At 42.6% G+C, this 20,826-nt stretch overlaps 1 long non-coding RNA gene across 20 annotated transcripts in view; it reads left to right on the top strand.

Annotated features, from left to right (window-relative positions):
- Positions 1–20,826, top strand: part of LOC144289656 (uncharacterized) — a 469,344-nt gene that overhangs the window by 28,114 nt on the left and 420,404 nt on the right. For 19 of the 20 annotated variants that reach the window (XR_013357504.1, XR_013357505.1, XR_013357497.1 and 16 more), the window contains 2 exons: positions 933–997; positions 2,667–2,841. This is a non-coding gene — a long non-coding RNA (uncharacterized LOC144289656). The remainder of the gene's footprint in view (positions 1–932; positions 998–2,666; positions 2,842–20,826) is intronic. The other variant, XR_013357513.1, reaches the window with a different exon arrangement.

Raw genomic sequence — 20,826 nt, 5'->3', positions numbered from 1 at the left:
TCACAAAATAATGCCATTGTGAGCTGTAAACAGTTTTAATTTATACAGGTGACATTTAAAATGCTAATCAGACCTTAAGATAATTACTGGAAGTTAGGAAGCCTCTGTTGGGAATGCTTCCCGTTTCTATGGAAATGATTCAAAACACAACCAGATCCATGAAGGTGTTTCTGGTTTGGCTGACTTGGGTTTTGACTTCTACAGAGCCAAGGCCTTTGTCTCTTGTGGTGACACTTTTGGTAATTGAAATCAATTGGCTCTAGTCTGTAATCAGAGAGTGAACTCATTCCCACAAGGGATGATTTCAATATAGTTCTTGTGGTTTGGTCAGTTTGCAAATGGGGATATATCAATCCTAAGAAAATAAGCTGTTGCACCACGGGTGATTTTCTGTGTTGATTGCAGGCCTCTTTAAAAAAATCACATAGAAGTTTTTTTTTTTCCCTCCCTGTTGTCAGTTTATTCCACAATTTTTCAGGTACTATGTTTATTTAATAATCAACAAAAGTTTGAGGGCCTGTTTTAGGCCTCCAGGACATGGTGATGTCCTTTTTTTGTTTGTTTGTTTTGGGACCTTGTTCTTATAACACACAAACTTCATTAATACAGACATAAGGTTAACAGCAGATCTCTGATGAGTATTACACCAAAATAAAGCAGGGGAATGGGACAGAATGATGATCTCCATCCAGGGGAGCTCCCTTCACCTGAAGATTAGGGCCTGGAGTATTCCAGGCATAGGGAACAGCAGGTGCTCCTACTCAGAGCTGGGGGTAGAGGGAAGAATAGGCCTCACAAGCTTCAAATCCATTTAAAGTTAGTAATATATACTCTTATATCTAGAGTGTTTTTCCTGCAGTATGGAGATTAGTCTTGTCATCGATGTATCTTTCCATTCTCAGTCTTCCTATTTTGCTTTGTTGTTTTTCTAGACTTTGGAATCAGAGTCCTATGTTCAAACTATACATCTGAGACTGAATAAGGCTTGTGACCATAGGTAAGTTATGTAACCTCTTGGAGCTTTCATTGCCTCATCTTTAAAATAAAGACAACAACAGGCTTTTTTTTACATTCTTTTCTTCCTAATGCTGGGTCTTAGAAATCCAGCATACATTTTACACCTCCATCCTATCCCATTCCAAGTAATGTCTGGGTTGCCTCATAGGATTGTTGTGAGAATTAAGTCCTATAATGAACATAAAGGCATTAACCTAGGACTTGGCATCTAATACTTGCTTAGTTAGTATTCATAATAGACACATTTACTTAATACCTGACAGTTTTCAAAATGCTTTCACGTTCTTAAAATGCCCATGAAACCTAGTGAAATAAGCTGGGGCTTAGAATCAATATCAGAACTATAGCAGATGGGAGTAGAGAGAAGCTATATAACTTTTGGGGGCCTTATAGGCCTGGAGGGGCCCTGACTGTGCTACAATTCCTGTGTGCAGATATTTTTGTGTTCAAGGGAACTTGAACACATTTCCCATCCTGGGCTGAACCTGGGAAGCTCTGGAACTCATGGAAAAGAGTCCCTAGTAGGGGCAGTAAGTGATCCGTACAGAAATAGACTTGCAAGGGTGACCAACTCTCTTTGTTTGCCTGGGATTGAAGCATTTCCTGGGATATAGACCTTTCAGTGCTAAACCTGGGACAGCCCAAGGCCACCTAGGATGGTGGGTCACCCCAAACCCTCCAGGAGGCCACTGAAAAACTAGAGGCAAAAAAAAAAAAAATGTTCAGGGATGCTTGGGCACCTTTTCTTTCTCTGGATAAGTGTGCTGTTTCTAATGCCATTTTGGCTTGAACACTAGGAGTGCCCAGTATTTGAAAAGAAGGACATCAGTTGACAGAATAAGAACTTCCAGACTGTGAAGTAAGTCAGAGAGTAAGAGGGCAGTGGGTCATCCAGTGTAGGGGCCAGTAGCCACATGTGGTTATTATTTGGAATGGGATAGGCTGGAAGTATAAAATGCATGCTGGATTTCTAAGACTTAGCACTAGAAAGAAAAGAATATCAAATACCTCATTAATAACATTTGTGTTGATTAAATGTAAACATAATATTTTGGATACACTGGGTTAAATAAAATATGTTACTAAATTTCAAAAAAGGGCAGTAGCATAGCAAAAACTTTTTTCCTTATCTGCACCCAAAAAGTCACTGGGAGCCACATGCACTGTAGGGGAACCAAGGGACTGGGAAAACAGTACCCAGGAAAACTATTCCTACAGATTCTCTGTGAAGCCATTGTAAGGCCTTGAAGGCCTTGGCTCTTCAAAGTGGCCTGTGGACCAGCTGTGTAGGGATTGCCTGGGAGCCATCAGAAATGCAAATGCTCATGCCCCCACAGCAGGCCTGCTCTGCCAATCTGTAATTGAACAAAGTCCCCAGGTGAATCATATGCACTGTAAAATGTGAGACTCTCTGATCCAGGATTATTACATTAGTGGTTATTAAGCTTTGGTGTGGATCAGAATCTCCTGGGGGGAATGGTCAAGACTCTGAGGCCCTTTCCACTTCAACCAGCAGAGTTCTCTGTGTGATTTCTTAGCGCTCCAGGTCCTGATAAACACCACAGTCGGAATACCACCGGACTTAAATGTTTAGTTAATTGCAACAGGTGAAGGTGGTAGCTTCTCACCAGTCTGAAATCTCCTTGCAGTGTGGCAGGAGCAAAGCTTGGGGTCTGAGAAGTAGTTTTGTCTGCTGGTGTTCCAAACCGCTTGGTTACAAGTTTGTTACCTGCAGTGGCAAAGAGGTCACTGTGATATGAGCCAGAACTCAGATACCTATCCTACCTCAAGTGCCAAGTCCTTGTGCATCCACCCTCCTGCAAGGTATGTTTTCATTCTGGGTGGGAGTTACGCAGAGGGGGGTTGGTTTCAAGATGGAATGGCCTGGTGTTGGGGTGCTCGGATAGCTCAATTGGTTAAGAGATGGCTCTTGATTTTGCCTCGGGTCATGATCTCAGGGTCATGAGATTGAGCCCTGTGTCAGGCAGGCTCCACCCTGGTTATGGAGCCTGCTTGAGATTCTCTCTCTCCCATTCCCTCTGCCCCACCCTACTGCTGCATGCTCTCTCTCTCTAGAAAATTTTTTTAGAAAGAATGGCCTGGTGTTGCCCCATTTCCTTCACCCCTACCCTGAGTTCTGGTCTACTGGGCCACAGGGCTGAATCTAAGATTCCTCCATTATTGAGTGAATGCCCTGATGGCTGTGGTGGGTAAAGTGTTACATGCCACAGCATAGCAGGGATTGGGACCGAAGGTAATGGAGAGTGTTGCATAAAGGTGAAACAAGATGCAAGGTTAACAGTTCCTTCATATACCATTTGTCCTTGGAGCTATACCAAATGGCTATGCTACCTCAGCTCTGGGCCCAGCTCTGGTATTTGCTGTAGCTGTGATGGGCAGTTTCATGCACACTCAGACTTGGTTGCCACTGGCAATGTCTTACCCTAAGAGTTGGCTCTCTGCCTGAGGCTTTCTCCAATATAGGGAACATTCCTATTTGGAAAATTAGGGGAGCAGCTTCCCAATGGATAGCTCTATGCCAGTCCGTGGATAAATGCTGTAGACTGTGGTCCTTTGGGCCATATCTGTAAGGTGCACTGCATTTCTCTGTTCCTGGGGTGACCTGAGCTCCCATTGCCTGAAGCTACCTCAGTAGCACATCTTACATTAGCGTCTTTGCCTGCCTCTATCTCCTCACCCCCTCACTCCTGCCTCCCTGCTTCATCTTCTAAATAAAATACTTGCCAACCAAATCCTTGTCTCATGTTCTGCTTCTAGAGAACCCAAATCAAGACGAGAGTATATTCTGATGTGTTTTTTTTTTTTTTTTTTTTGTCTCTTCCCCCAACCCTGAGACTCACTGAGTCTCACATCACTGAGTCTCCCCTGACTATTCTGTTTGGAACAAGAGCCATAAGTTCTTCCCTTCACTTAATAAGCTTTCTAAGTCCTAGTGTGGTGTGTTCTATTGCCTGCTATTTTTTTTAAGATTTTGTTTGTTTATTAATGAGAGACACACAGAGACAGAGACATAGGCAGAGGGAGGAGCAGGCTCCCTGTGGGGAGCCAGATGTGGGACTTGATCCTGGGATCACGACCTGAGCCAAAGACAGATGTTCAACCACTGAGCCACCCAGGTGCCCTATTGCCTGTCATTTTGTTCATTGTTTGACCTGTGCTATAAGACAGGCTCATGTGTCACCAAGTTGGAGTGAGAAGCTCAGCTGTCTGCCCTATTAAGGAAAATGCTGACTTGTGGAAGTGTTGCAATGAGCACTGGAGGCAAACCTCCCCCACTTCTGTGCAGCTGATCCTGACCTTAATGAGCTTCCATTAGATGGCAGGGTGGGCTGGGAACCAGTCCCCTGACCTACCTTCCTTTCCCTTCACTCCAGGGGCAGACCTGCATTCCTTGTGGCGACTCCCTCTGTGTTCTGCCACAGGGCATTTCCCCTAATAAGATCCTTGAAGGGGTAATCCCATCTTACTGTGTACTGTGCAGAGCACCTGGACTAGCTCACAGAGAATTCTGTCCCCATAACCCTTCTTCTTTCTTCCTATATCCTTTGCTTGCTTTCCCTTTTTAATAGAAAATTTTATTTCAGTTGTCTTGGTTGTCATTTTCTGTTACTTCTTCACTCTGTACCATCCTCTGTCTTGGTGTCCTCCCTTCTTCTTGACTAATGGGGTTCCTGCTATCTGTGTTTTGTTTTTAATAAATGTAGGGTTGGTATGGGGGTGGAGTCTCAGGGGCAGGGTCCCGATTGAAGGTCTAGCTTTGTACCTTGTGGATCTCTGCCTCTTAGAGTGTTGAGTGTGTGCATTTGTGTTGAAATACAACAATGAAATGGAAGTTCGGGATCTCTCTCTCTTTAGGTTTAAACTAACATATTTGAAATACTGACCAAAGGCCAAGCACTGCCTTGGTTCAGGTGGTTCACCCCCCACTCCCTACATTATTTTAGGTTTGGTCATCAGAGTCACCATGAGAAGAAGGAGATATTATTCTAGAGATAAGAAAAAAATAATGCTTAACAACCCTAGCTCACTTGCCCGACACCATGAATCTACTGACTGTGTTTTAGCTGAGGAGCACAAAGTACTTGATGGCATTGTTGTTTGTTTTTTAATTTGTCCTATGTCTCTGCAGACCTATGGTGAGCATATTGTTCTAGTGGTATAAATGTGGAAACTGAGAGAAGGGGTGGCAGTGACTCTGACACATCCAAGATACGTGCTGAATAGGCGCATTAGAAAGAACTGGTGTCAGGGTATCTAGGTGGTATCATCGGTTAAGCATTTGACTCTTATTTACAGCTCAGGTTGTGACCTAGGGGTCATGAGATCAAGCCCCACATCATGCTCTGTGCTCAGCATGAGGTCTGCTGGAGTTTCTCTCTCTCCCTCTCCTGCTTGTTCCCTCTCTCTCTCATAAATAAATCTTTTATTTTTATTTTTAAAATTTTTTTAAAGAACTGGTATTTGAACATACATTGCAGTTTTAGTTGCACTCCTGCCTGGTTTTTAAATATGAAAGCCCTGAGGTGAGTTGAAAGATGAAAGTTTCATCCAGCTAAAACAAGGCTGTATGTGTGTCTGGTTGATCAGAGCCAATTCTCTGTTCTTTGCAGACTGGGGTTTTAAAAATGCATGATGAACCATAGTTGTCCAGCACTGATGTTTTATTCGGTTTCATGTGGTCCTTCTGATGCCTGCTGTATCATGAGAGGCTGTTTCCAAAGGGGCCATGTCAGAAATGATGCAATGCCCAGAAAGAGGTCATTGTGTTGATTTTTTTTATTTGTAAGCATCCCTATTTGTACAGATTTGGTTCCTAATGATCTTGTCCTCACTTTCATCTGCCTCCTGAGCTTGGGTCAGACATGACATTAGGAAGACAGCAGAAGGGAGATTCTTGTTTTGAGCTTCAGCCTGTTTTAGTTTGACCATGTTGGCAGGTGGAATCCTGGGCTGATTCTTTCATTCAGAGGCCCCATAGGTCAGACACAGGATTTCTTACGAAAACCAGTCCAAGAAAGAACCAGCAGAAAGAGCTACAGGTGGGAGGGAGGGGCAAGATGGTGGAAGAGTAGGGGTCCTCAACTCACCTGGCCCCACAAACTTAACCTAGATAACTTTCAAAACATCCCGAACATCTATCAATTCAACCTGAGATTTAAAGAGAAAACAGCTGGAATGCTACAGAGAAGAAAGTTTTCCCTTCTAACATGGTAGGAAGGTGGAAAAAAAGGAAAAAGAATAAAGTGGGGGAGGGGAACCAAGACTAGCAGAGCTAAAGTGGAGGGGCAAGAGCCTCCGGGACAGGAAAGCCGAGCCCTGGAGAAACGGGAACTTTAAAAATCTGTGCTGGAGTTTTCCCTGATGGAAAAGTGCTCAGCAGGGAAATTGGGCAGAATAGAGGAGAGCCAGTGAAGCCTCGAGATTCCCGGTGTCACTATAAGAGGAGGGGCGCCCGGGGGGGAGGGGAACTCACTGCAAACTGTGGTCTGATACCGGTAAAGGGCTGGAGTGCCGCATGCCTTGGGGCATTTGGGAGGACCCAGTCGGTTAGGTGGGCTAACTCCGGAACTGCCTTTACCCTAGAGGCTGGCAATGGATGGAGGTGGCTGTACCCTGTTACCTCCAGGAGAGGCAGTCCCCAGGGGCATGGGTCCAGCAGCACAGGGCCCCAGATCCCAGGGTGCCCAAGTGGACAAAGCTGGTGATCCTGCATTCCCCCTGGGACAGGTGGAAGTGGGGAGGGCACAGGACAACAAGAAGTCTCCTGCTTGGCACCCCGCAAGCTGTGCAGATCAGCACACTCCCTCTTGCCCCCAGGGGTGGGGGGCATCTAGACCAGTGTGGACTGGGAGACTGAGGTTAGTTACTCTTGGGGAGCTCAACTCTAGAGCTGGAAATCTGGCCGCTGCCATTGTTGTTTTTCCTCTTGTTTCACCATGTGCCTGGGAGAGGTGGGGCTGCCAGGGAAAAGAGGCCTCACAGGATAAACAGCTCACTTGGAGCCCGGCACCAAGTGAGGGGTGGGACATTTCCACCCAGGCACAGACACCTGAGAATCAGCATAGCAGACACTTCCCCCAGAAGACCAGCTGGAAGAACAAGGGAAGAGCAAGTTTACTGAACAAGCAAGCAGTGCTGGAAAGCTCTAGGACTGAAGGAAATTAGTATATAGAACTAGAGGGTCCTTTTTCTTTCTTTCTTTTTTCTTTTTCCATTATGACTCGTTTTTATATCAGACTAAAAATTTCCAATATTTTTTCTCTTTTCCCACCTTAACTACAATATTTAACCAACTCTTCATTTTTAAGTTTTTTCCTTTCTGACTTTCATATTTCTACAATTACTGTCTTAGATATATTCTTCACTTCTGGATTCCTTTCAACATATTCGATTTAATTTTCGTAGATATATGAGACATGGGTATTTGTTTTTTTTCTGCCTCGTTTTGTTTTACAATGGTGGAAGTTACTATCTTCTAAAACATGGCTAACATACACCCAGAACCAAGTGGAATACGTGTTGCTTCATTCTGAGATTATGTTCTCTCTCTCTTCTCATTTTGCCCCCCTCTTTTATCTTGTTTATGTTTTTGTGGTCAGTGTTGGGGATTTATTTATTTTTTTTTTTTAAATTCTTTTTTTTAAATTTTTATTTATTTATGATAGTCACACAAAGAGAGAGAGAGAGAGAGGGGCAGAGACACAGGCAGAGGGAGAAGCAGGCTCCATGCAGGGAGCCCGACGTGGGATTCGATCCCGGGTCTCCAGGATCTCGCCCTGGGCCAAAGGCAGGCGCTAAACCGCTGCGCCACCCAGGGATCCCAGTGTTGGGGATTTATATAAGTATTGATGGTTTATATAAATTTGGGATGGAGCAGCTCCTAACATACAGAACAAAATACACTCAGAACCAAGAAGATCACCCTCTAGGACCACTCAGGTAGACTATATTCTCCCTCCACTACCACTTCCTCACCACCACCATTCCCCTTTTTTTTCTCTTTTCTTTACTTTTATTTTTCTTTTTTCTTCTTTGTTTTTGGTTTTTGGATTTTTATTTTTACTACTTTGTTTTTTAATTTTTTTTAAAGTTTATTTTTTAATTCATGAGAGACACACAGAGAGAGAGGCAGAGACACAGGCAGAGGGAGAAGCAGGCTCCACGCAGGAAGCCTGATGTGGGACTCAATCCCAGTTCTCTAGGATTATGCCCTGGGCCAAAGGTGGCTCTAAACCGCTGAGCCACCCGGGGTGCCCTACTACTTTGTTTTAAATTTTGTTTTTCACTTTAATGGTCCTTTTGTTTTATTTTGTTCTGTTCTTTTTCTTTTATTTTCCAGTCTTTGACCTCTTCAGAATCATCTAGAGTGTATTGTACTTAGATTATGGTTGATGTTTTTGACTCAGCCCACTCATACAGCCACTCTGCCCTGGACAAAATGACTAGAAGGAAGAATTAGCAATGAAAGAACAGGAAACAATACTCTCTGTCACAGAGTTACAGAATTTGGATTTAAATGCAATGTCAGAAGCACAATTACAAAGCTACTGGTGGCTCTGGAAAAAAGCATAAAGGACCCTAGAGACTTTGTTACTGCAGAATTGAGATCTAATCAGGCCAAAATTAAAAATAGATTAAATGAGATGCAGTCCAAACTGGATGCTCTAACTGCTAGGGTTAATGAGGTGGAAGAGAGAGTGAGTGACATAGAAGACAAGTTGATGGTAAAGAAGGAGGCTGAGGAAAAAAGAGAAAATTAAGAGCCCATGAGGAACGGTTTAGGGAAATAAATGATAGCTTGAGAAGGAAGCATATATGTCTAATTGGGATTCCAGAAGAGGCTGAGAGAGAGAGAAAGGGCCACAAAGTATGTTTGAACAAATCATAGCTGAGAACTTACCAAATCTGGAGAAGGACACAGGCATTCAGATCCAGGACATAGAGAGGTCCCCCCCCCAAAAAACAATAAAAACCGTACAACACCTCAACATTTAATAGTGAAACTTGCAAATTTCAAAGCTAAAGAGAAAGTTCTTAAAGCAGTGTGAGACAAGAGATTCTTAACTTATATGGGGTAAAAAATATCAGATTAGCAGCAGACCTCTCCACAGAGACCTGGCAGGCCAGACAGGGCTGGCAGGATATATTCAGGGTACTAAATGAGAAGAACATGCAGCCAAGAATACTTTATCCAGCAAATCTCTCATTCAGAAGAGAAGGAGAGATAAAGAGCTTCCAGGATAGGCAGAAACTGAAAGAATATGTGACCACCAAACCAGCTCTGCCAAGAAATATTAAGGGGGACCCTGTAAAAGGAAGAGGGAGCCCAAAGAAACAATCCACAAAACAGGTACTGAATAGGTAATATGGTGACACTAAATTCATATCTTTCAATAGTAACTCTGAACGTGAATGGGCTAAATGATCCCATCAAAAGATGCAGGTTATTGGAATGGATAAAAAAAGCAAGACCCATTTATATGCTGTCTACAAGAGACTAATTTTAGACCTAAGGACACCTACAGCCTGAAAATGAAGGGGTAGAAACAATTTACCATTCAAATGGTCCTCAAAAGAAAGCAGGGGTAGCAGTCCTCTTATCAGATAAATGAAAGCTTATACCAAAGACTGTAGTAAGAGATGAAGAGGAACACTATATCATAGTTAAAGGGTCTATCCAGCAAGAAGACCTAACAATCATGAATATTTATGCCCCTAATGAGGAAGCTACCAAGTATATCAATCAATTAATAAGCAAAGTAAAGAGATACTTAGATAATAATACACTAATAGTAGGAGACTTCAACACGGCACTTTCAGCAAATAACTGATATTCTAAGCAGAACATCACCAAAGAAACAAGGGCCTTAAATGATACACTGGATCAAATAGATTTCACAGATTTATACAGAACTTTCCATCCAAATGCAACTGAATACACGTTCTTCTCAAGTGCACATGGAACTTCTCCAGAATAGAGCATATACTGGGTCACAAACCAGGTCTCAATTGATACCAAAATATTGGGATTGTCCTCTGCATATTTTCAGACCACAATGCTTTGAAACTACAACTTAATCACAAGAAGAAATTTGGAAGAAACTCAAACACATGAAGATTAAAGAGCATCCTACTAAAAGATGAATGGGTCAATCAGGAAATTAGAGAAGAATTAAAAAGATTCATGGAAACTAATGTAAATGAAGATACAACCGTTCAAAATCTTTGGGATACAGCAAAAGCAGTACTAAAATGGAAGTACATCAAAATACAAGCCTCCTTCAAAAAATTGGAAAAAACCTCAAATACACAAGCTAACCTCACCTAAAGAATTGGAGAAAGAACAGGAAGTAAAGCCTACACCAAGCAGAAGAAGATAGATAATAAAGATTCGAGCAGAACTCAATGAAATAGAGACTAGAAGAACTTGAGAACAGATCAACAAAACCAGGAGTTGGTTCTTTGAAAGAATTAATAAGATAGATAAACCCTTAGCCAGCCTTATTAAAAAGAAAAGAGAACACCCTCAAATTAATAAAATCATGAAAGAAAGAGGAGAGATCACAATACCAAGGAAATACAAATGATTTTAAAAGTGTATTATGAACAGGTAAATACCAACAAATTAGGCAATCTAGAAGAAATGGATGCTTTTCTGGAAAACCACACATTACCAAAACTGGAACAGGAAGAAATACAAAACCTGAACAGGCCAATAGCAAGGAAATTGAAGCAGTCATCAAAAACCTCCCAAGACACAAAAGTCCAGGGCCAGATGGCTTCCCAGGGAATTCCATCAAATGTTTAAAGAAGAAATAATACCTATTCTACTAAAGCTGTTTTGAAGGATAGAAAGGGATGGGATATTTCCAAACTTGTTGTATGAGGCCAGCATTACCTTGATTCCAAAACCAGACCAAGACCCCACCAAAACGGAGAATTATAGACCAATATCCCTGATGAACATGGATGCAAAAATTCTTACCAGATACTAGCCAGTAGGATCCAACAATACATTAAGAGGATTATTCACCATGACCAAGTGGGATTTATCCCTGGGATGCAAGGTTGGTTCAACACTTGTAAAACATTCAACGTGATAGATCACATCAACAAGAGAAAAAACAAGAACCATATGACCCTCTCAATAGATGCAGAGAAAGCATTTGACAAAATACAACATCCATTCCTGATTAAAACTCTTCAAAGTGTAGGGATAGAGGGAACAAATCTCAATATCTTAAAAGCTATCTATGCAAAGCCCACAGCAAATATCATTCTCAATGGGGAAAAACTGAGAGCCTTTCCCTAAGATCAGGAACACGACAGGGATGTCCATTCTCACCACTGCTATTCAACATAGTACTGGAAGTCCTAGCCTCAGCAATCAGGCAACAAAAAGAAATAAAAGACATTCAAATTGGCAAAGAAGAAGCCAAACTCTCCCTCTTCACAGATGACATGATACTGTACATAGAAAACCCAAAGGACTCCACCCCAAGATTGCTAGAACTCATACAGCAATTCGGCAGTGTGGCAGGATACAAAATCAATGCCCAGAAATCAGTGGCATTTCTATACACTAACAATGAGACTGAAGAAAGAGAAATTAAGGAGTCAATCCCATTTACAATTGCACCCAAAAGCATAAGATACCTAGGAATAAACCTAATCAAAGAGGTAAAGGATCTATACCCTAAAAACTGAACATCTGTTTTAGTGGAGAGAAGTTCTCAAGTTGCCTTAAGAAATTATCATTAACCATCCAGCTGTCTAATCCCTATTCTTTCATTTACTCCTTTCTTCATTCAGATATTTAATAAGCATATTTAAAATACTAAATATATGCTATTTTGATTCAGCACCTTTCTCCTTTCTTCCCTTTTCTCCCAACTCAGGGTGTGAGATGTCCCATCTCCAGCTGCAGTAACTGGTCTGAAGGAAAGGCCTGGAGCCCCAGCTAAACAAATCAGAATTCTTCCCCAGGATTTTTTCTACTGAATTCAGGACCAAAGGAGACTCTCTTTTCTCTCTGGTCATGGAGCTATAAGAATGACCACATGGTTAAGCCCCTTGACATGGGAGGGTTAATTCTGAGAGACCAGTGCTGACAGATGGAGAGGAATATGAAAGAGTGTGGAGGGGATGGAGAGAGGAAGAGAGGGAGTGGTTATGTGGATAGAGATAGCAGGAGGAGCATGAGAGGGAGAGAGGGCAGGGTGGAGGGTAGGGAGAGAGAGGTAGGATTAGAAGGATAGGAGGGAGGAAGAGAGGGAGGGAGGCAGAGCGGGAGGGGAAGCGGGGGAGAGACCGAGCAGGAGGGGGATAGGAAAGGGAAGAGGACACACACACATGGGGATGGAGTTTGGGGAGGACGCTCAGAGAGAGACACACACCTTGATGGACAGGACCAGAGAGAGGTTGCTGGGGATTCAGAACTGAAAGTGACATTCTCAACCCTCAAGGTGCTCAGAATCCAGCCAAACAGGTAGACAGGTACCCATGGGTTGTGATGTATCATGGCTAGTACCCTGGGAAAGGCATGTACTGAGGACGGCGGGGTGTCTGGCATGGACAGACCCTGTGTAGGGAGGGTGAGGGAAAGCCTTTGGAAGGAGAACCAGGTCTGGAGGCTGTGAGAAGGAGTTTGTCATGTTTTAGCTTTCCGGATAAAGCACCATATATCTAAAAAGTGTGCCTGTCTGGATGCCTGGAGCCTTGCTGTAACTGTCAGAAGTGAAGAGTGCTATGGTGAACAGGGCAGTGTGGTGGGGCAGCTGGGAGAGGCTGGACAGAGTGGAATGGGGCAGGGCAAGGGTGCAGCCTAAGCAGTGCAGACTGTATTTGCAGGGCCCTGGCCAGTAGAGAAGGCCATAACCCATGAGCTATAGACACAAGGGCCTGAAGACCTTCTGGCCCACATAGATCTCCTCTGCCCACATTGCTCCTTTCCCAGGTGATAGCTGAAGCCACATTTTCAAACCAACAACATTCCCTGAGGGAAACCACCTCTCATAACTACTAAAAAAGAGGAAAGGTGAACCACTCCCCCTGCCTACAAGCCTCACATTCAAGCACATTTCCTGTCATTGTCTGGGCAATAAAATGGTTTTCTAGATTGCTTGGCTTTTAATTTTATTTTTTTCCAGTTCAGGGAATAACTCACAGTTCTTGAAGTATGCAGTACAGATTGCATGTCTAATTTATTCAACTTGCCCAGGGAAACTTGAGATAATTACATTGGGAAATTCCATATTCTGAAAAAACCTAGATGCTGGGAGGGTTATTTTGTCAAGTTCTCTGTGGGACTTTGTGTCCTGTGGAAGTAAAAGAGCACTTGATATATCTGGGTGATTCCAAGGCTCAAAAGCCTGATCTTTCTCAGTGTTTCAAGTGATAAGACACAGATGCCATAGCATGCTTTCCAAAATTCAGTGTAGGGAACATATAACACATTCAGTTATGTAAGATAATTGCAAGCTTAACATTTCCCTTCTATGTTGCTGAGTTTCCAACATATGAACGTTGGCTCTCTCTTGAGGGGAGCTGCAGATTAGAATAATGAATTATTTCAAAAATTATTTTTTTCTATCTTTGTATCCTTTTGTAAAGGTTGTGTATAGGCAGGAAAGGGCACAGATCATCAATATACAGACTAATGCATTTTTCACTAATTGGTTCATATGGTAACCAAAAGCCAGGTCAAGAAACAGAACATTGTGGGAAGCACTCCAAAAGTGCCCACCTCCTCCAGTTCCTCTGGCTAGGGTAATCGTGTCCTGCCTCTGGCACCACAGATTGGTTTTTGCCTTGCTCAATGATATGCTTGCAGACTTGTCTATGTTGAGTGTAGTTCCAGTTTATTTTTTCCACTGTCTGGTATTGCATCTGATGAGTGGACCATCATATATCCAAACCCTGGTGAGTAACCATTGGCTTCTTTTTGCCTATTACAGAGGGCTGCTATGAGCATTCTTTTCATAGAAGGTGTGTTTTTGTCCATTTAATCTCACTATTACTAGATTAGGGTTCTCCAGAGAAACAGAATCAAAAGGGTATATATGCATAATTTTTTATGTTAAGGAATTGGTTCATGTGATTATAGAGGCCCATAATTTCAGTATCTGCAGGGTAGTCCAGCAGGCTGAAGATCTAGGGAAAAGTTGTGGATTGAATCTAATGGTGATTTGATGGCAGTCTTCTTCCCTGGGAAGGTCAGTCTTCCTTCTTTTAGGGCTTTAACTAATGGGAAGAGCCCTCCACATTGTGGAGAGCAAACTGCTTTAACTCTAAGATTTAAATGTTAATCTCACCCCAAAATACCCTCACCCTTGAACAGAAACATCCAGAATAATATTTGACCAAATACCTGGGCACTGTGTCCCAGGTTGATACATAAAATTGACTATGACAGTCGCTTACTGATTATCTACAACGCAACCTTTTGTGCTGGTGGTAGGGTGGCTAAAATGCAGTGGGGGTACCTCAAAGTACAGTGTATTATCAGAAAGTTCAGGTATAATGAGGCCAAAAGACAAGGAGATGATTGTCATTGAAGGAATAGTCATTGGCAGCTCCCAAGAGGAGAGGAGCACAGAAGGAAGTATCAGAGTCAGTCAGGGGCAGAGGGAAAGGATGAGACTGTGGTGAGAGTCTTTATCATGGTTTCTGAGGGAAGGAATGGGAAAGGCAGGGCGGGAAAATGGAGGATTGGCTGATTTGAACAGTTTCAGTGGGCTCTGGGGGGCATAGGGGCTGTCCATAGTCTTCTGGTGCCTGGCCCTGGGCCATTTAGGGAAAGTGGCTAGTGGTCTGGAGAGTCCTATGAAAGAGCTGGTGGGGAGAGTATGGGCTCTGGATTGGTTTGTCTTTGAAATGTGTATCTTTGGGTGAGTTGTTCATTATTTCTAGGAACTGACTAGCTCTGGAGGGGGAGGCCCTTAAGGCCTGTCAAAGCATCTGAATACAGAAAATGAAAGACCTGGTTAATGCCAGGGGCAGGTGGGGAAAGACAATAGAGAGGCAGAGTGGTGAGATAGAAACCATCTGGAATAGGGTTCAGGGGACTTGGACTACTTTCTTAAAAAGACTTGCTGATCACATCTTGGATACAGTGATAGTTATTTTACTAATGAAGAAACCAAGGCTCAGAGAAGTTCATCAGGTCACTGGTATCGAGGAGCAGGGCTGAGGCTTGTATGCAGATTTCTTGTCTTGTTATTCTTTACCTTTATGCTTTGCTCTCTTCCAGGGTTGTTCAAAACCTATTATTCCTGCCTTTCTCACCTCTAAGAGTTATTAGAAGATAATGAGTTTATATAAATGAACACGCTTTGTAACCGGTGAAGAGCTAGACAGATAGAAGGTAACATTTTTATGAGGTTATGTTACAGAAATTCTATGATTCAACCTTGAAATATATAAATTGAATTTATAGAATCTTAGAACCAAGGGAGGTATTTGGAGATCACTTGGGCCCTGTCTCTGTTCTCGAACAGGTGAAGCCTGAAACTACTTATTTGCTCCTGCAGGATGGCCAGACTCTCCCTTGGTAGCTTCATATCTTATTGCTGTGATGAGAAAAAGATCACTGGATGTTTATTTCATATGGACTTTGCTTAGTAAGTTACTTCTTCAGTGTACCCGTAACCTGGTGATCTGAGTATTATTAACCAAGCTTCTGAATGTACCTAAATTGACCCAAAAGGCCTGGCTGGAGATCTGGCTAAATAGATGTTACAGTTTATCCAGTCTGGTATGGTTAGTAATAGTCTTAAAAAAATCCAGAGCTCTTTGATGGAGGAAGTGGTGGAAAGAGCCCTAAGCCAAAGGTAGGGACCTGATCCAGACCAAGCTTCTGAATGTACCTAAATTGACCCAAAAGGCCTGGCTGGAGATCTGGCTAAATAGATGTTACAGTTTATCCAGTCTGGTATGGTTAGTAATAGTCTTAAAAAAATCCAGAGCTCTTTGATGGAGGAAGTGGTGGAAAGAGCCCTAAGCCAAAGGTAGGGACACTACTCAGCCACATACTACCTGGTTTGATCTCAGGTGGCCACTTAATCATTTTGACATCACTTTTCCCACTTGGAAACCCAAAGAGTTGGACTAGATGATGTTTCAAATCCCTTTCAGCAAGGACAGGATACATTGTATCATTTAAGATTTGGATGGCTAATGTCATTTTGATGGAGGGGCAAAGTACTAATAAGTAGCTGGAAAGCTGGTTGTCTTTGATGTCCGGTAGTTAATAAAATAGAGAAAGATTTACATGCGTAGCTAAACTCATCTTTCACTCTCATGCCAGCTATCTGCTGACTCCACTTCCTTGGTTAGCCCTGGGTCACTATAAATTAAACTTAACTGCTTTTTCCTGGGAATGATGCTCTGTAAATCAGCCCTAGAAGAGAGTAGCTCTGTCAAGAGGGCTTTTCATGAGATACTCTAACCATTGGAAAGACAACATATTATCTGGCAACTGCTTCTGAATATTAGTTTATGTCTTGGCAATTGTTTTCTTAATAATCCAAAGCTGTCAAGGAAGCATAACTCACATGGCTTGGACACTCTGCTGCCTTCTCTCCCTGGTAGGAGCTTATTAATCATGTCGTCTTCCCTTGAACCCTCCTTTCTGTATGGTACAATTAAATTAACTGACCTATTTCCAAATAATTAGATCATTAAACACCCCCTCCTTTTTAATAAAACCAGGAGACAATTTTATCTAAAATTAAACTGTATATTAGTGCCTCTTTTAGTAATGTCATCCATATGGCTCTCCAATATGGGCTGGTCCAGCATCAGTGAATTGATGGTAATTCTCAACTCTGGTACTTAATCAGACATGCCCCTACACTTGCAAATAATCATTTTTTTGTTTTAATTACCTAGTTAAAAAATACAGGAGCCATCTCAATGTCACCTTGAATATCTACATTGTGGAAAAAAAAATGACACTTCTGTGCCATCCGTAGCTGATTTGCTGAGCTGGAGGAGTTGAGTTCAAACAGTTGTCTCATTAAAACTAAAGTTGGTGCTAAAATTTCTGTGTAACTCTCCCCCCGCCACCCCAGCCCCACGCAATCCAGTATCAGTGCTAAGAGAACTAAACTGTGACTCCTATACTTCTCCAGAACCTTCCTAAGTTAACTCATGCATAGGAAAGGAAGGTAAAGTGATCTCAATTGGCCTTTTCAACCCACAAAGACTCAGCAAATAATTGCAGTGGTCTGTGAATCAACAACGGCAATGAGGTCATTTTAATGGGACTAAGACGCCCCTACAATAATGGTGATAGACTTAGTCACTTCTCCATGGGGAAAATGTCCAAGATTAGGCAGTTCATTACAGAAATGGGGACTTGTTGAGAGAGGACTCTTAGAACAGAAAATGGAATGCTGTTGATTACATTCATGCTGCTTCCAAGGAATAGCTTTTTCTCAGGATGCCTCAGCTCTGCTGAAGGCCACATTGTGCCAAGAAATCTGGACCTAAAGAGTTTAGTTAGGAAGCATTTGCAGAGTAGCCAGGGCACTGGGCTTTTCAACCCACCAAAAATGCCTTGGGCTGACAAGTGAGATGAGCAGCACTAAATTGATGTGTAGACACTACGTAGAGATTAATCACCTTTTCACAACTTTGTATATTTGTGATAGGAAATTTGAGTTGTTTAAGTCATTTTGAACTTTTAAAAAAATATTTATTTATTTATTCATGAGAGACACAGAGAGAAAGAGGCAGAGACACAGGCAGAGGGAGAAGCAGGCTCCATGCAGGGGGCCTGACGTGGAACTCAATCCCGGGTCCCTGGCATCACATCCTGGGCTGCAGGCGGCGCTAGACCACTGCACCACCGGGGCTGCCCTGTTTAGGTCATTTTGAATAGACAGACACAATATATTCTGCCTAGGGGAGAACAGTTTGTTAGCATAAGTTTGAGTTTGGCATAATTTGGATTTAGAGGGTATAGCTGACATGGGGTGTGTCTCACACTCTTGGCAGTAAGTTCTACACACAGGACACATGTGCCTACATACATACCCCTGTGCCTCTGCCCAAGGGACTTCTTTGTTGTTGAGTCTGCTGTGTGTGTCTAGGGTGGGGGAATGGTGCTCTGGGCTATCCTGGAGGGATAGTCTTCAACTAAAGGCAGATGGAGAGCTGATGAATAAGAGCTACAGATCCCCTGCTTATGGGTTGGAAAAGTCTGAGACAGGTGTCACTCTGTCTTGCAGAGCTCTCCAAAGAACTTGAGATCCCAGTGCCCACGGTTATAATTTACTCCAACCACACTTTTAACTGATATTCTTCCTGTCCCCATCTCGTGTCTCCACTCCAGGCCAGCACTTCCCAGTTGAACTAATTCATTTGAATCCTTGCCTCAGGTATGTTTCTGGGGAAACTCAATTTAAGAGCTGAGCTTGCCACTAGACAAGATAGGTCACTTATTACTGGGACATCATGGGGCTGTTCCCACCCAGCACTCTAATATCTCAGAAGATGGTTACTCACCATGGCCCAACATGTTCCAATTTGCCTTGTGGGGATAGCTGAAGGCAGAGAGTCTCAATCTCTTGGCAGAGTGGAAAGAGAAATGATAATGGATTTAGTTAGGCTAATGCCGGGTTATGCTGTAATAACACACTAACCACATCACAGTTTAATGCTTGCTAGAGTTGTCCTTGATGATCATCTTGTAAGGGTGACTCCAGAATTTGGCTTGTTTCTATCTGGAGGAGGCTGAGACACCTGGTAGTGATAGGGAAACAGGTGAAAGGAGCAGCAGGCTGCATTCTCCATTGAGCACAGGGCTGAGCTCTGAGGAGGGTAGGTGGGGATGAGCAAATCCACGGAGAAGCATAAAATAGGCCCAGAACAGGTGGCAAATCTATGTGTAGGCAAGATTTATGTTAAACATAAGTGCAAAAAATAAAATGAACCTCAAATTACTTATCAGAATAAATTTCTGGTTTGATTTCTAAGATGTCAGACATTCCTACTATTAGTTTTCCCAACACAAAAAATATTGTTAGGAGTCTAGTGCAGATCACGAGCTGAAAAAAAAAATTGACCTGACCCACTGCAGAAATTCAAACCAGTCATTTATTGATTTGCATTTTGTAGTTTTGAGAAGATGAGTGATGGTGAGACTTGTTTGTTACTTTGCAACTGGCAAGGTTGGTGTAGTTGGGGGCTCACTTCAACCTTTAAGGTAAATTGGACAGATTTTTATATGGTCGTTGATCCTAGAATCTTATATCAGGGAAAACAAGAGTCCAGATTAAAGGGATACAAAATACAGTCTGAAGCTGATAGCCAGAGTTCCCTATGGCTTGTTTTTTTTTTTTTTTTTCAAATAGTTCAGTCCTGGATAGGGAGTAACATGAATATGGGATTTTGAGTAAGATGACCAGGGTTGGAGCTTCAGCATGACCCCACGTCAGCTAAGTCTCTGTGCAATTCTCTGCCTTTTCAACTTGAGTTTCTTCCTATCCCAAATTAGGATGATAATAGTACCTGAGTTCAAGATTTGATGTGAGGGTTAAAATGGCTTCACAAGACAAAGTGCTTGACATGGTGTCTGACATGTGGGAAGTGCAGTGTCTGACATGTGGGAAGTGCTTAATAATGGCTGTTACTGTTTATGTCCTGATGTGTGAAATAGGGTTTCAGTTATTTCTTCATTATTGAAACAAATATTTATAGAACATCTACTGAGTGCTAGGAACTGCGCTGGATGCTGGGAATAAAATGGTGAGTGAAACAAAGCCCAATCTTGTCCTGGAAGAATTAAGAGACCAGGGGTTGGCAAATACCTTTTTAAAGGGCCAGACAGTGAATAGTTGAGACTTTGTGGGGCATGAGGTATCTGTGGCACCCATCCGACTTTGCTACTGGAGTTGGAAAGTAGCCTTAGTAAATGAGTACACATGGTTGTGTTCCAATAAAATTTTATTTACACAGACAGGTAGAGAACTAGATTTGTCCTGTGGCCCAAAATTTGCTAATCATTGAGATGGCCAGTAATATACAGGCATTAATAGCTAGTATTTATTGAGAGCTTACCATGTATTTGTTCATTTATTTAACAGACACTTACATAGCATTTATTATGAGTTAACTCATAGCAGTGACTATGAGTCAGATAATGATCAAATACTTTGCACATATTTTTCTTAAAGACTTTATTCATTAGAGAGAAAGAGAGAGGGAGGCAGAAGGAGAGGCAGGCTCCCCAAGGAGCAGGGAGTCTGATGATGCAGGGCTCGATCCCAGGACCCTGGGATCATGACCTGAGCTGAAGGCAGAGGGTCAGCTGACTGAGCCACCCAGGGGCCCCTACTTTGCACATATTAACTGCTTCAATCCTCATGATAACTCCATGAAGTTGGTAAAATCCGCATTTTAAGAGATGGGGTTGGTATTAGTATTATTCCCACATTACAGATGAGGCAGCTGAGTCACGAAGAAGTTAAATAGGTGATAAGGCTGGGATTAGAACCCAAACAAAGGAGGGCTGGAATCTGTACTTGGAATCATTCTACACACAGCCTCCCTCACATAAACACTTAAGCTGTGGACACCTGTAAGTACATGAAGGGGGTAACAGTAATGGTCGAACTCTCAGGTTGCTGGGACCCTATAAGAGTTGAAAGTGCTTGGTAAATTGTAGCAGGTTTCAGAAATATGACTGACCTCTCTTTGGAGCAGCAGCCCTCTGCCACTTAGAGGTGAAGAGTTTGTTTCTGAATTGGGGAATAGAAAGTGGGCAACAAATGCCTATTTACA

This window comes from Canis aureus, chromosome 19, assembly GCF_053574225.1.
Source record: "Canis aureus isolate CA01 chromosome 19, VMU_Caureus_v.1.0, whole genome shotgun sequence".
NCBI lineage: Eukaryota > Metazoa > Chordata > Mammalia > Carnivora > Canidae > Canis > Canis aureus.
Note: the sequence above shows the minus strand (reverse complement) of the source record. Positions and strands in the feature narration are given on the sequence as shown.